At 41.3% G+C, this 16,509-nt stretch overlaps 1 protein-coding gene and 1 long non-coding RNA gene across 2 annotated transcripts in view; one reads left to right on the plus strand and one right to left on the minus strand.

Annotated features, from left to right (window-relative positions):
• Positions 1-8,134, minus strand: part of LOC138246173 (uncharacterized) — a 42,658-nt gene extending 34,524 nt beyond the window's left edge. The window contains exon 1 of the long non-coding RNA XR_011194234.1: positions 7,898-8,134. This is a non-coding gene — a long non-coding RNA (uncharacterized lncRNA). The remainder of the gene's footprint in view (positions 1-7,897) is intronic.
• A 198-nt stretch (positions 8,135-8,332) lies between these two features.
• CHMP2A (charged multivesicular body protein 2A) overlaps positions 8,333-16,509 on the plus strand; it is a 101,922-nt gene continuing 93,745 nt past the window's right edge. Inside the window, exon 1 of the mRNA XM_069200495.1 lies at positions 8,333-8,467. The gene's annotated coding sequence lies outside the window, so the exon portion shown is untranslated. The remainder of the gene's footprint in view (positions 8,468-16,509) is intronic.

A 16,509-nucleotide genomic window follows, 5' to 3' on the forward strand; every position in this document is an offset into this window, starting at 1 on the left:
AGAAACGAGATTACAAGTTGCAAACCTTGTGATACTATGAATCACTGGGTTTGTGACCAGTAAATGCGTTTTTGTAATGTGCTAAATCCATTTGGTGACATAATAACAGGTTAAAGAATCACTCAATCGGTTCAATAAACAATACTGAATTCCAGAGGCTGATTCCTTACATTACGTATTATTGTTCTGAAAGCGGAATCCGGTTGCAAAACATTAGTATTTTACATACTACTGAAAGGTATTGGTAACAGATTTGCAAACTGGAAGTGGTCCCAACGGGAAGAGACCCCTTCTTTATTGCGAATGGTCAAAAAAAATGTTTAGGAGCAGGCAGCAATGGACTACTGCCTAGTCTTACAAAAGTTTTCAAAGCCTCTATTGTTTTTAAAACACAACTACTTTCCTCTAAGGAAAACAATCTGCAAAAAACATAAGATTGCTTTATTTAAAATCAATCACAGACAGACTGACCCTGGCAGGCCACCATCCCTGTAATGGCAATGAATCATAGTGGGTAGCAATTTGCGACCCCGCCCCCCTCATTAATATGTGTTTGGTACGTTGGAATTCAGCACACTGTGATTCAGGTTTCTAGGAAGCAATCTATTAGTACATAGATTGGTTCTTAAATTTCTTGACAGTATTAAAATCGGTTATTGTACTCAATGCGGTGAGCAGATAAAAATTTGACATCAATGTCATAACATTTGCTAAAAACAATGTTCTTGAATTTTCAAACCCTACTAATTAATTGAGGGTGAGGGCCACTTAGGCAGGAAATTACAGCATCTCTACATTCAATATTCAGGCGTAGAAACTACTGCCCATATTTTCTATTTACTGCTCACAATTTGCAACCAGTATTTTCGCTCTAAGAAACTAGCGATAAATGCTGAGAGTGAGCTGGGGGGAAAATCCTACCCCACCTGCACATTTAATGAGCGTGAGATTTTGTTCAGGCTCGCTGTTCATATTCTATTGGACTTTGGATACGAGGGGGCATTTGTGCGCTAATAAGATAATACTAAATGCAGAATTACTCTTCTTGCATAAGGTTGCAAATTTGTTTGTAATCTGTGTGATTACGCAACACAGAGTTACGTCCAGCCTTAATTCCGACATATTCAAGGGAAACTTTCTGCTCATGGCAGATGTCTAATTCTCAAGGGAACTGGCCTTGTCAGTCCTTCTGCAATGATCTCTTTCAAACTGAGGATGAAAGGTCCATATCCACCTCATTGCTTATGCAGTTTGGTGGTCATTAGTATTTTGTCCACCACATTAAGGAAGATAATTCTTCTGGTGCAAGTGCCAGAAGGATTTTCTATTAAAGAAAGTCAGAACACGAGGGAAGAGCTTTCCTACTTCCTGATTTGTTTTCTCCATATGTGACCATCTGGACACACGCACAACTGGAACTGAGAGCAGTCAGCACCATTATACCAAACTGCTTTCACTTTAATCTGTGTTCAGAGGATAACTGTACTCAAGTACCGATAAGTGCGGTAGAGGTTCGGTTGGAAAGGGAGAACTTCCAGCTGCACCTATCCCTAATATTTACCAGGCACTCACATGAATCTCCGATTTACCAGAGTTAACAAAATAATTTTTGGAACTGTTCTATATATATTTACTTTGCTCCTACTGGGCTGCAACAATCTTGTTTTATTCAGTCAGTCATTATTCCCTAATTTTTGTCTGTTTGACCCTTGCTTCCCTCGGGGACTTTAGAAGTTGAGGCTCAGCTCCTCATTCTCAAAATGTCAGACTAGGAACTTCTGGATCAGGACTATGAGGCTACGCACCAGCAGAAGATGAAGACTACTTTTATGATGATGACCTGGTGGAAGTGATCGTTCATTTGGTCCAACATTCACTAGATAAGGCACTTTCTTCAGCTCTGTAGTCTATTACTAAGCACATTGAAGAACTTTTTAGCCATCCTTCTGCCCCCTGCCCTACCCCCTCTCCCCCATTCACCCTGATTCAACTCCTACCACCCAGTGGCCCCATTCTGACACCATCTCCAAATTGTCTCAAGGTACTCTTGGGGAGCATACCCAGGCCTCGAAAAATCATAAAATGTTACTAGACCTGCAGGTTGAGTAACTTGATTAACCCTCTTGACCTAACTGTAATGTCCAAGATCTGTAAACAGGTCTCAAATTGTGTGATCCTAAGCAAATATTTTAGTTTAGAGTCACCTTTTTCATTATTCTCACATGAGTGCACCTTCAAATATGTGAGCTCAGCATTTCTGCTGTGCAAAAAGGCTCTTTTGTTTGATTAAATAGACTAAACATTTGCTCAATGTATAATAAGAATCTAGCTCACAAATGGGGAGACATCATTCATGACTTGCCTCTCAGTTTACTAATAGCATTGCCATCAGGAGTGTTTCTCAGTTTATGTTTAAACACTTATTTTTAATAAATATATTGCTGAAGCAGGGTGCGGTAGCACACCGTTATTTATAGCAGGGGTGTGGAATTTAATAAAATATCGACTTGTCCATGGGACAGTTTGCTTCTTAAATCTACTAGTCCTTTCGGTGTTATGTAGTGCAGTGACAAATTGTGGCCGCAATCTCATTATGTAAGAGCCCTGATAACAGCCTCTCTGATTATGCTAGGGCTACTATTATTGTAGGGCTTGAATACTTGCAATTTCAATCCCTACTATAGCAATTCCCTTATTTTGCCACATTTCCCCAGCTCTACATACTGGGGCTGGAGGAAGCAGTAAGCAATAGATCCAGGGCTAGAATGCCTTTGAGTCTGCAAACCTACTAGCTTGCATGTTTAAGGATTTTCGCCAGCTCTTCTCTAATCTTTTCCCATAATGAGAAAGGTTGGGAACTGACTTCTGACAATGGCAGAAGTAGAAGTTCTTCCAGGGTTGGGAAAAACGTGGTTGAAGGGAAAGTGAACTTGTAAACGCTCAATAGATTTTCACATGAGCAAATCTACATATGCACATTTGCTCGTGCTAAAATACAGTTCACAAATATTTTCTAGGAGTATGATTTCCTGGTCTACTTCTGTACATTCTTTTGAATCCATGAAAGCTACTAATTCAAAGACATATACCATAGGTGCACTTTTGTGACTTCCTTTAGGAATTGGGTCCCTAATTCAGTCTAGAGTTAAAAAAGACATTTTGTTTTTTATTTTTCTTTCTTTCTATCGGCTGGCTTTACTGTGAGTGATCGCATTCAGCTCTTCCACAAGGAGCATATTGGCACACAAAGTAGTTTTGTTTAGTGCCAGGATCTACTGTGGCATTCAGTGGCATAACGAAACTGAAGCCCCCCCCTTGCAAAGAACATGGAGAGCCCCCTCCAGACTCACCCATGGTAGGTGCTGTGCTGAGAAGGCCCCCTGGAGGGGAGCTGTGGGGGCCTTTGTTAAGCCACTTATGGTAATGTGTGACTTCTGAGAACAAAAAAACATTTTTGCTTTTTGCCAATGTTCGTTACAATGGTGAGGGCCTGGCAGCTCTCACAATAAATTGTTACAAAAGCCATGTCAAAGCAAGACATTCACTGACAAAACCAAAAGACTGACAACCAATGTTGGATCTGTTGCTTTCCCACTGCTTGTTTATTTTAATGTTTTCTATAATCTTGCTGAAAATGATTACACTGATATTCCATCATGAACATTTTTTGGAAATACTAGCTTGCATCAACACATTTTAATAAATGATGCTCCAAATAAATAGTACCTAAAATTTTACTTTTTTTCCTCATTTGCAGGACACTTTATTTTGAAAGCAAAGGATCACAACTCGTGCTTACAAGCTTATGCAAACATTTGCACCTAATCAGAGAGCATTCTGGAAGCATACGTAGCCTCATATTGTTAAACTTTTCAAACGTGTGTACCATTTTTTTCTTACTGGAACTACTGTCAGAAGTGCAGTGTGACCTTGAAACGTTTATTTAGAGCTCTCAAGCTAATAATAAAGGCTTTGCATTAACGAACCATAAAGACAAGTTTTAACAGCATTAACATATGGACACACACAGTACCTCAACTGCAGACAGTTTCCTTCCTTGTAAACTGGCACCCAAAGGGTTTGGGTTGCAGGAAGCTGGGCCTACTTGTCCGAGGACAAAATAAACATGAAAACTTGTTGTCCTTGACCCGAAACAATATGTCCTGGGCGTCGGGGTATAGGAATTCCACACCCCTGGGTTGTTTGGAATTGGGCTTCAGTAGTATGTTCTTTTGGATTTTTTTCTACAGGATACTCAATCCCCATTTTTAAGCCACTCTGCAGGGTTTGGGGACTTGTTGAAGGAGAAGCCAGTGTGGACATGTATTAATTGATGTAGAGTTGACCATATATTGAATAAAAACTATATTATTGTCCTAAATTATTCTTTACTTTTAGCACTTTTTGATTTAAGGTCTCCTGCAAGGTTCTATCACTCATGTGAAGCACAGAGGTGAGGATTTTATTCAGACACCTAATTTTTCATGCATTCACAATAATAAAACATCACAACAAATTGTTTAGAAACATTTGTTTTTTAATTTAGTTTTTTTTTTATTTAATCAATCAGAAGAGTGCACATTGCACTGCTTGACTTATTAATTTAACAAAATCTAACATGTAATATACCAGTCCAGTAGAAGCTGCAAAAAGTAAACAGTGCTCATAAAGACACTGTTTCCCTACAGTTCTTGGAGTCGCGAGTGATGACTTTTGAAAGTCGTAATACTTGCCCTGAATTGTAGAGAACGAAGCGAGTGAGCCTGAGATCTAGGAGGGGTTCCGGTGGTCTCCCCTGGTGGACATTTTGAAAAAATGGGACTGATACTGCATTTTAAATTATGAGTTTCACATACATTTGCTAAAAAGCCAAAGGCTCTGCTCTCACTAAATATTTATGTATTTCATGATGTGCCAGGCCAATTTAAACTGATGCTCCCAAGAGTTCACCCCATTTTGTCCAAAATGTGCTTGAGGTGCTCCCATACTACAAAAAGTATCTCCATTGGGCCAAATACAGCATATTGTCATGGCTACTCCACATATGCCATGTGATCCCTTAAGTCCAAAAACTACATACAATATACCACACCCAGAATTTTGCTATTAGTACCACCCATAAACCGTGGGTTATCCCAACATCAAAAACTCTCTGTAGTATGTCAGGGCTAGCACTTTGTCATACTTGCCCAAGCCTATATAGCAGGGTTATCCTCCTTTATGCCAAAAATTACCTTCAATGTGCCAGCATTTTGACACATGTGGCCCCAAGCCAAGGATGTTCTTCAGTACGCCAGCAATTTTCTCCCTATGCCACAAATTGCATCCAGTATGCCAATGCCAGCATTTTGTCAAGGTGTCCCCATATGCTAAATATAACATCTAGTGTGCCCTCGTTTGCTAGCATTTTCTCGCAGGTGCTTATCATACAAAGAACGGCCACCAATATGCCAGTGCTAGAATTTTGCGATGGGTACCTCTTTAAGTCAACAATTAACTTCTGTATGCCAGGGTCAAGGGCACACTCACAAGCATAACACCACAGTCTCACTCATGCTCACTTATATTCACAATCAAACTCTCATTTATTCTCACTAACTTGCCCTCATTTATTCTCACTCACATTTGTGCTCCCTCACTGCCACACACTCTTGGTCACACTCATTCTCACCCACATACTCTCACTTTTTTGCAGTCACTCTTTTTCTCACTCACATTTTCACTCACTGACTCACGCATGCTCGCTTACACTTAGCGGCACATTTACTAAAAATAATAGCAACATGCAGCACTGCAACCGAAGTTGCTATGCTACACTGGACTAGTCGAAGAGAGCATTGTAGAGCTATATCTACTAAGCTATAGCACTGATGCTCTCTTGACGAGCACTAGTGCACAAACCGGCTGCCTAGCACCATGCAAACATTCCTTTGCACCATGGTGCAAAAGTATGTACATGATTTTCAGCATAAGTTTTGTAATTGACAGTTAACCTTCCAGTACAAAGTACAAAATGCTGTACCTAGAGAAACTTTAAAACTTTTAATACATTTGATGTGCACTGTATAGTTCAGCACACATGCAGCATATAAAAAGTTATAACAAATTAAAACATTTCTCCAACTTAACACTTGACTCAAGAAGATGCTATTTTTCGGTGCAAATCCCGGTCTGACATTTTTAGTAGACAGGACTTTGCATCAAAAACACCAGGTTGTAGAGTGAGAACACCCATATAGCACCCATGTCATGCTCACATGGTGCAAAGTAGCGGAAATCAGCACATGCACTACTTTGAGGCTATTGTCCAATGTAAAAATAGATAGAGAAATATAATTTTGATAAAAACAAAATGTCTTGGTTAACGCCAGTCCTAATTAGGGGGGGCAATTCCTAAAGGAATTCATAAAAGTGCATCAATGGTATATACCTTTAAATAAGGGGCTTTTATGAATCCACAAGAAATTACAGAAGTAGACCATGAAATCGTACTCCTAGAAAATGTTTGTGAACTGTATTTTAGCATGAGCAAATATGCATCTGTAGATTTGCTCATGTGAAAATCTACTGAGCGTATACAAGTTAACTTCCCCCAAACCACTTTTTTCCCAAACCTGGAAGAAATTCTACTTCTGCCTTTGTCACGAGTACATTTTCAACCTTTACTATGAAATAAATGTTTTGTTGTCAAGAATTGGGCTTCAGTACTTTGTTCTTTTTGATTTGTTCTACAGGATACTCTGTCCTCGTTTTGAAGCCGGCCTGCAGGGTTGGGGGCCCCCATTGATGGAGAATGTAGTGTGGACAATAATGAGGTGGCATGACCCACTTGCTTCTGCACCATATGAAGATTTAACATGATCTTAATGGACACAGAGATGGGAAAGGGGGGTGAGAGTGGGATTTTCCTCTTCGTCACTATTCCGGATTCCTGCGTGTAATGGTCTTAGCATATATATTTTTTGTGGCAACATTAATGATGAAGTGAGTGTTGCTAAGACGATGAAAGTTTACATCATCTTATTGAATTGCATGTGACCACTTTATTCATGAGCTGTTATGCACCCTAATTAATATGAACAGTAAATGAAACGTTGTTGAAGTTACGCTATTAAGCAATATTTTAAGATTGCACCACAAAAAGAAGACTATGATGACAATATGGGTGAATTATGGGACTTGAAGAACTGAGTTATAAAGTCATGTGACATGCATGGATTTAAAGCACCTGTGTTTATTGCAACTACTCTCCTGTGAACACAGCATTATTTCTGAAAGCGTCAGGAAGGATTATGATTATGCAGCCACTTTACTATGAAATAAACGCATGGTTGTTTAGGATCGGACTTCAGTTCTTTTGGATCAAATAATACATGTGGACATAACTACTACTGTTATAGTTGAATCCCTTTTTTTTCTCTCCTTATGATTTATGAATACATTTTCACTGCAGTACGCAGTAGGGAAACTATTACATAATAAAACATGTAGGTTCTCGGTGCTGTTGTGTGATTTGTGGTTTTCCATCCTCCACAGATAAGCACATAATTTTTCATGTAATACTAACAGAAATGACTAATCTGCTTGCATATCAGGTCAGCACTCTAATACAAGTGGTATCTAAAACAGACGCTCCTCTGTGCTTAGTTATTATATTAGTCATGCTTTTATTATGGCTTTAAATATAACTTCAGTCATTTCAATTATTGTGATATCATCAGGGTTAAGGTCATGCGAAATTACTTAGTAGAAAGATTGAAGAACAAAGGTCACATGATGTCACTTCCTGTAAGTTTAAGGCTGCGATGTCAATTCCTCTGCCGCTATGTCCAAGTGTAAATCTAAGGTTTGTAGGCTACCTCCGAAATTGACCTAATTTGGGCTCTCATTATCCCACCTGGTCGCATCGTTGTCAACTCCAGATAAAAAATTCCTGGAACTGGGCGTGTCCAGCGTCCTCCTCCCCCTTTTCTCATCCCATGAACACATTTCTCACTCTGACTACCCGAGCGCTCCCCTATCCGGAAATCGAATTCAGAGCAGCCGCGCCTCGTCTGCCTCCCCCAGGATAAAGCCCAGCCGTCATTGCAAGTTCGTGACTAACCCAGCTCATGTGGTCATCCAGCCAAGCCCCGCCCGCTCAAAACTGGGCCGTCAAAGCCTACTGGTGAAGGGCAGTTTCGACAGTGTCATGTGGACTTCTTCAGCCAGTCAGCACTTGGGAATTCTGAGATGCGCACTATGATTGGCTCAGTTGTGTCAGTTGCTCCAATCCTAGGACACGTTAGAAATTCGCAGTACCTCCCATAACTAAGTGATTCATTCGTCGATTTTGTTCGGTCTTGGGATTGGTAGTAATGCAACCAGGAAGTGCTAAAATTACGGCTAGTGATCCCCGTCTTAAGATCCTCAACAAACAGCTGTTAAACTGAATCAACAAACAGGGAATATTAGGTTGTAATCACCGGTGAGTAGCGACTAGATCGCCATTTTTTTCTCCTAAATATATTTAGACGTAGGATTGATTATTGAGCGACTAGGAAATACAAAAGGTATGGACAGACGACACCGTTTGGAAGATCGACAAGATGTATTAGACTGAATTCATGGATGGTCCGGGTAAGTACTGCCAGGTGGACACCTTACTCCTCCATAGCTTCGTACAGTTCTGCATCATTTAGTTATTATTTGATTTTAATGTCTACGGTATAACTTCTCCAGGGTGAGTGTGGGGAGGCCGCTCTCGTGGATAACCATTCCCATAACTTTTCAAAGTAACCTTTGGTCATCGAGACACTAACACTTTGCTGACATCCAGGCATGGAAACTTCACTAACCGAAAGGAAAGGATATGTTCTTTGGTGGGAGACAATATTGTCATAGGCTTCCTTCCTTGGTGTCCTAGAGCAGCGATCCAGTAGTACACAAACATAGGGTGAGCGAGGGGTGGTAAAGGGAAAGATAGGAGTGGGAACTTGTGAACTCAGAAATGTGGGCTGTCAGCGGAATAGAGAGGAAAATGACTGCTGAAGATAGTGTGAAAAGAGAAAATGGATTGGATAGCGAAGGAGGACGAGGACCATCGGTCACAGAATGCCCCAAGTGGTTTCCGCCTCCCAGAATCCTGGCCCTGCTTCCAGCGCGGGTCTCTTTCCTCCAGACTAGATTTTTGCGGGGCTCCCTTTTGGGCCCGTGACCTGTGGCTGAATGTACCTATATCCTGGGCGTTGGTTGTGCTTTATACTCTTGCAGATTTCACACACGTTGTTTCAAATATGGCCCATTTAAGTCCCCTCATCATTCACTTATTCCTGGGCCCCCGATGCGTTGTCACCTCTCTATGGGTCATTTTCTGAATGGCTTTGAGTCCATGTTGTGTTGGGATGTTGCACGTTTGGGGCTGCTGGGCTGTTTTTAGCCTGGATTGAGTGGAGGGGTGGTGGGGCTTTTTTTTATTTTTCTCATTGATTATTGCTCTTTATGCCACCCTTATGGTTCACAGCACTCGGTCCTTCATATCATACATGACCATACTCCAAAACGATTGCCTCCCATTTTTAGACATCACATCCCTCTCTTGGAACATGCGTGGTCTTAATGACCGTCGCAAAGGCAGACAAGTACTCTACTCCCTCGCCAGGCACAAAACCATGATATGTTTCTTGCAGGAGGCCCATTTACCTCCAGGCAAGACCCACTACTTTGCCCCCACCTGGGGTCCCCATCGCTATTTCTCCTGCTATAGCTCCTACTCTTGAGGTTTGAGCATTTTGCTACACAAGAGCATCCCCTTCCACCAACTAGCCGCTCAACGTCGAGGTCCATAGATATTCCCTGATTACGGGGATGCTGGTGGGTCATTGGACGCTCTTAGCCATTATATACGCTCCAAATGTTGACACTCTTGGCTTATTTCACACCCTCATGACCCACTTCGGTTAATTGAACTATGATTACATTATATTGGGAGGGAATTTTAACCTCCTCCTCGATCCAAGCCTGGATTCTACCTCCACATCCCTGGCCATTAAACCCGAAATAGGTGGAGATAGTCCAAGATATCTGTTATACATTCTTGCTCCGTAACCCATGGCATCTGCCCCACTCCGATGCCCCTGCCTATACTCGCCACTCCACACTACATGATACCGGGTCCCACCTTGACTATGGGTTAATGTCTATCACAACTCTTCTTTGATTGAGAGATGTTGCACACCTGGCGCGTACACTGTCAGGCATGCACCAGTGGCCCTATATCTTCGGCTACACTATGCCAGTGGCATTGAGTGGCAGTGCCCTGCTATGGCTTTGCATGATGATATCTTCTACTGAGAACTTAGGTTGGCCACTACAAATTTTGTTCGAATTAAAGATCCATTCTATCCCTACCTGTGCCACCCTATGGGAAGCCTTCAAGGCCTATGTCCATGGTACATATATTTCAAAGCGAATATGCGTTCTGTGTGACCTCCGCTCCCACCTGGCACGATTGGAAACCCAACTGATATCCTTAGATTGCCCCCCCCCCCCCCCAAAGGGTGCGGCATGATCTACCCAATGTGCCTCTCTCTTGGTGGAATATCACGACTTGGCGGATCGCAAGGCCCTGTTTCTTGGGAAATAGGCAAGAGCTCGCTGCTATGGCGAAAGCTAACGTCTGTGGTTGGACATTGGCCAGACTTATATGCAACTCTACTATTTGGTAGCACAATGCCAATACGCCCATCTTTTGTTTCACACAGACACGCGGACCCCTTATTCCATTGGTAGTTACAAACATTTTCCCAGGAGCCAAAAAGTTTAGTTTTGTCTGTGGCATGCCTGAGGACCACATTGTTGCCAGCAGGGTGTGGGTCGGAGTGCTGTAACATGGAAGTAGGGTGAAGTAAAGTATCTTCTTGTTTTGCACAACAAACCGAGATTTCTCATGTCTTCTGTCTGCCATCCAGGCTCTAACCTCATGAGCCAAGAATTGAAGACAAAGGGCCTGATTTAGAGTTTGGTGATGGGTTACTTCGTACGAACCTGACGGAGGTCCTGTCTGCTGTATCATGGTTCCCATAGGATGTAATGGGATCATAATATGGCGGACAGGATATCTGTCATGTTTTTGACGGACAATTCTAAATCTGGCCCAAAGTATTATTTTTTGATGTAAAACATAAGAGGGAAAGAGATAATAATCTAGTGGCTCAGTTGCACAATGCAAACCAGAAAGCCTAGGATCAATTCTGGCTTCCCCACTTAACCAAATTCTGTGATCCAAGGCAATTATTTTATTTCACTTTGCCTATTTTTTCTTCATTACCACATGAGGGCACTTTGGTACATGAGTTCAGGATGTGTGCTGTACAAAACCTTTTCTTGTGTTTCATTTAATAAACAACAATGTTGGTTCAATTTTAAGAAGAACCTAGGCCACACAGAGGGTGCACCTGAGAAATGACACCTCTTGGTTCATCAGTGGAAATGTTGTCAGGAGGGGGGCATGAATGTTTCTAAGTTAATGTTTGAAAATTACTACTCTTAATAAATGTCCTTCAATGCAGGGATGTAATCTGATGTACTGAGGTGAAAAACGACATCATGTTAATGTTATACACATTTTTGAATTTTGAAGAGAGTTTCTCATATTTTTAAATGTTTAGTGCAAGATGTATTAAAAATGGTGTTCCCTAAAATAAGTTGTGCAGGACTCCTCCTTTGCTTCTTTACTTTTACTTTAGTTAAAGTGCAAATAAGTGCTTGCCCAGCTTTCTGATGTTTGTTCTCACTCAAGTAAACAGCAGCCAAGTGCTGCTGTTCAGCAGGGGGGTCGCGTGTAAAGGTCAGAAGGGCCGAATGCGGCCCCTGGGCCATACGTGGAGTATCCTTTCCTTATGCAAGACCCCAAATCAACCTGGCATACCCTGCACCACTCTCATCCCTATTCCCTACTAGACATCCTCTCAGTCCCACCGATATCCAACCCCCCCTCCACCACAGGTTGGGCATGGAAAAACTGCTCTGCTTACTGGGGGGGGGGCTCCCTTCTCCACAGATACCAGCCTGCACCAATCACTGGCTGACCATAACCAACTAGCTGGGAGTTTGGTGCACACTCTCCAGCCCCAATATTCACACCTTTGCGGATATGTTCCCAGACGGTCATGTGGTTGGTTGTGTCAGATGAGACTCAATTTCCCATGCTTACATACATGGACCGATTCATAATGCACAGCATCCACAATGCAGTTCACACAGCTTTTCCTACATATACATTAGCACCACCTGAGTTTACCCCATTGACTCCCTTTATTGCAGACGAGACTGGACAACGGCTGGTAACTAAACTCTATCATACATGCATCGCCATGGTCCCTACTTGTGATACTAAAATCCGACAAAACTGGGAGTTGGACCTGGACCATAGGATCAGTGATAAAGTATGGTCAGCCTGCTGCACCCAGACATTCCTAGTCTCTCCCAATTACAGCCATAAACTTCTACATTCATATTTCTCTGCAGGATGTATGTCACGCCCAGCTTCCTGGCATACTTAGACCCATGCAAATCCCCTAACTGTCCGCTCTGTTCCGCATCTATTCCCTACTTTACTCACTTATCCTGGACATATTCGCAGATTGCTGCATACTGGTGCTCTATTTACGACGTACTAGCTCAAAGCATAGGAATGTCCCTCACCAATAGCCCCTTACTAGCTCTTTTGGGCCATGTCCAGGACATTCCCAAATCAGTTTGCCAATTTACTGCCATTTCTCTTCTACAGGCAAAGCGAGATTTGGCTCTGCACTGGTTGTCATATCACTGCCCAACCGTCAGGGCCTAGTTTGATAGTCTAGTCTACTGTGACACCACAGGTGAAATATGTGCCACATTCAGCCCCCACCTCTTGCCGTCAAAACATTTGGCACCCACTCCACAACTGTTTGCAGGCTTGCAGCCCACTCAGATCCTCTCACCCCCACTCCTCAACCTCCCTGCCTTGGTGTTGCTATTATGTCTGTCACATACTGCAATTCCCTTGTAAATGTGGACACATTACCCTAAGTGTGCATCCATCAGTTTATACCCCTCATCTTGTTACTTTTAAACTCCTCGTTTTGCTTGTTTTCTGATGTGTATGAACTTCCATTTAATGCTGTTCTTATTGTGGCAACTGGCCTGTTCTTATTGTGGCAACTGGCCTGTTCTTAATGACAGCCTTTTTTCTGAATTGTTCTATAAAATCGTAAATAAAATGGGGGGAAAAAAACATGAAGGTGCTTTGGGAGCTAAGACAAGAGCCCCCAGTGGATGTTGGTAAAATAATGAGGAGTAGTAGTATTGTACCACCTGAAGAATTGAGGTCCAAATTGCTTGACATGTGTCATGAAAGACATCTGGGTATTACAAAAACTACAGGGTAGAAATCACAATTTGCAAAGGCCTTTGTACATCAGAAAAAGTCATTTTGCATTTCTTAACGGCCTGAAATACCGATTTGGACTGTTAAGAAATGCAAGGGGGCTTTGCACATCTGGCCCTCAGAGCCTTATGAAGACATTATACTGGTGGCCAGATATGAATTTGGCTATTGTAAGGAAAATTAGAAATTGTATCTTCCTTGATAATTCATTCAAGACCCAAGTAAACTTAAACAACCTTTGTCCCATTAGTACACCAGGTATGCCATGGGAGAGGATAGGTATGGATATTGCTGGTCCAGTTTTGTATGGAGTAGAGCATAAGTTTTTGCTAATGGCCATGGACCATTTCTCAAAATGGCCTCAGATAGAGATTGTGATTGTGCTGATTCCAAGGTTATTGTAGAATTCTGGGTAAAGTATTTTTGAAAGAAGTATTACCCCAGTGCATTATTACTGATAATGGTTTGCAATTTGTTTTGAAAGAGTTTGAGAAGTTCCTAAAGTGGAATGGCATCAAACATAATACTACTTCTATTTATGATCTACCCGGCAATGGAGCTGTGGAGAGATTTTATAGAGTAATAAAGGGTGCAATACCGTTGGCAAATAATAATAATCTGTATTGAAAAATTGAATTGTTCTGCACAATTTTGCGTGTTCAGAATTGCACCATGTGCCACAACTGAACATAGCCCCTTTGAACTTAAGAGATGGAGAACACCCTTTTCAAAGGATAACATAGGTTGGATGCCTAAATCGAGGAAGGTACATGGGACCCAGAGATCATGAGGGACAGAATAAGTAAGGTCCAGTCTAATTACAAGGAACGTTGTGATAACAAACATGGTTGCAAGTTGGTGCATTTGAAAGTAGGAAATATGATGAGGGTGAAAAGATCTGGCGTTTTGAGGAGTGGTCAGAATAGGTTTTCTAAAGCACTCCAGGTGAGGCAGAACAGAGCGCTTATCGGGATTCAGAACAACAACAAATTTCAGATCCGGGTTTAGCAGAGTGTAGAATGGAACCTAGTCCACACACATCATTTGATGGAAAAGTGGGAAGGTTTGGCGGAATTTTACATAAACCATCAAAATTGAAAGATTTAATTTGTGAGTAGTTTAATCATCATTTAACCATCATCAAAATGTGGAAAACAAATTATGTAAAATGCACTAGGAAGCATATTGGTTGTTTATGACAACAGTTCTATTTATGCATTTTAGCATCTATATAGTAATTGTTTTTTAATATTTTTGTAATCATTTTTTTCGTTTATGTAAAAGAGGAAGACGTGTAGTGTTTGTATTAGTACAGATGTTTTAGAGTTGTATGTACCACTTAGGACACCGTAGTAGTTACTAAGCACATAGAAATGTATTATGTTATAGAACTCAGTGATGTCACCTGGTGACGTGAGATGGAATGTGAGAGGGATGTGGAGGATGAAGTGGTGAAGAGGTGGTTGCGAACACCGTAATGAGTGCTCTTGAAATTGTACCAGGGTTTCTGTAATAAACTTGATGTATAATCAGAGAAGCAAAGCATCATTTTTACAGTGCGGCACATATAAAACTATAGTATGCATGGGGTTTGGTTAAAACCACATTAAAACCAGCATTAGCAAAGCTAGTGGCTACTGTTTTTTTTATTGTCTGAGGGTCATGCTGCTGGCTTTGTCAATTCAGTATACTTTTAAAATATACTGCAAGTCAAAACTGGCGACTAACCATTTTGAAAGTCTAGAAAACATTGTTTTCTGTGCTCCCAAGATGGTTGTCACTAGCGACTACCATCATGACGTGGGAAAGAGCAGAGAGAGTAGTTTAATATAATGGTGTATATCAAGCCACAGGGAAGTGCCGCATGATAACATCCAGGATATCATCAGGCTTCCATCCAGGGCTTGAAGCATGGTGGAAGAACTTTGGCAGATATAGTGGGAGAGGAGAAACTTGGTGCAATGGTAGGAAGGGTGGGAGAGACTGGGTGAGTGGGGGTGAGGGGAGAAAGGGAAAGCGCTGGAGGATGGTTTAAAGAAAAGGAAAATCTAAAAAGGCACAATATGCACTCACTTGTAATGATAGATAAATGAACAAAAATAAAAAATAGTTCCATGCAATTGAAAGAAATGCCCCATCCAATCAAACGCAAAGGTAAACAAACTGTTCTTCAGGGGAAAACAAGCACAGATAAGGAGAAAAGCCATCCAGTAAAGAGTGGGGATCTGAGATTGACAAGCTAATTATTAACAGAGGCAAAGACAAACTCACTTTTTTAGTATTGTATACAGTGCTGACTGACAGTGTGCTGAAGTTGTTACATGTTAGCAATTTTATTTACAGAGAAATACATTTTTTGCCAGCAATCAAATGATTTTGGTGACAAGACAGAAATGAGAATAGAACCCACATCTGTAGGTTCCAAGGTCAAAATTAAGACATTTTGTTAGAATATTTACAAGGATGTTTCTCAGATTTGGATGAAGGTCGTTGTATCCCAAATGGAATTAATCTCTCACCTGTTTCGCTGCTTCCCTAACTGTCAGAAGCCTTCCATCATTCACAAAATTGATTTTTATCATTAAAAAGCTAAAATATAAACACATTTTCTGAAGGATCTTCTTGCTCGTGAGTGACAACTTTAAAGTATGAACTGATGTACTATGGACTATAAGTATATTTCCTACTTTCTCCCATGGAAAGAAACTTAAAAGAAGAGATATGATGTACTTTTTCCTACTACCTGTTACGGCTGAACACCTCTGGCAGGATACTGTCCCACTTGCACCTCACCCATTCTAAAAATAGATGTTGAACAGAAAAGCACTGATCTTTCACCTGTTCTCCACATTACCAAAGCAGCATAGCCTGTTTTTTACATTTTATGTCTGTATGCCTGCAACCTTACCGTAAAAAAATAAGTGAAAACTCCTATTCTCGGAGCAAAGGGGAGAATCATGCTTATAAAAGTTGATCAAACCTTGGTCAGCTAAGGTAAATTGAACCGCACCATTTTTTTTCTTATTAATACACGCAATTGTTGCCCACTTTCATGGGTCAACTGTCCATACTTATGAAAGTGAAAGGTTTTGTCACAGTTG

This window comes from Pleurodeles waltl, chromosome 7 (assembly GCF_031143425.1).
Source record: "Pleurodeles waltl isolate 20211129_DDA chromosome 7, aPleWal1.hap1.20221129, whole genome shotgun sequence".
Classification (NCBI taxonomy): domain Eukaryota; kingdom Metazoa; phylum Chordata; class Amphibia; order Caudata; family Salamandridae; genus Pleurodeles; species Pleurodeles waltl.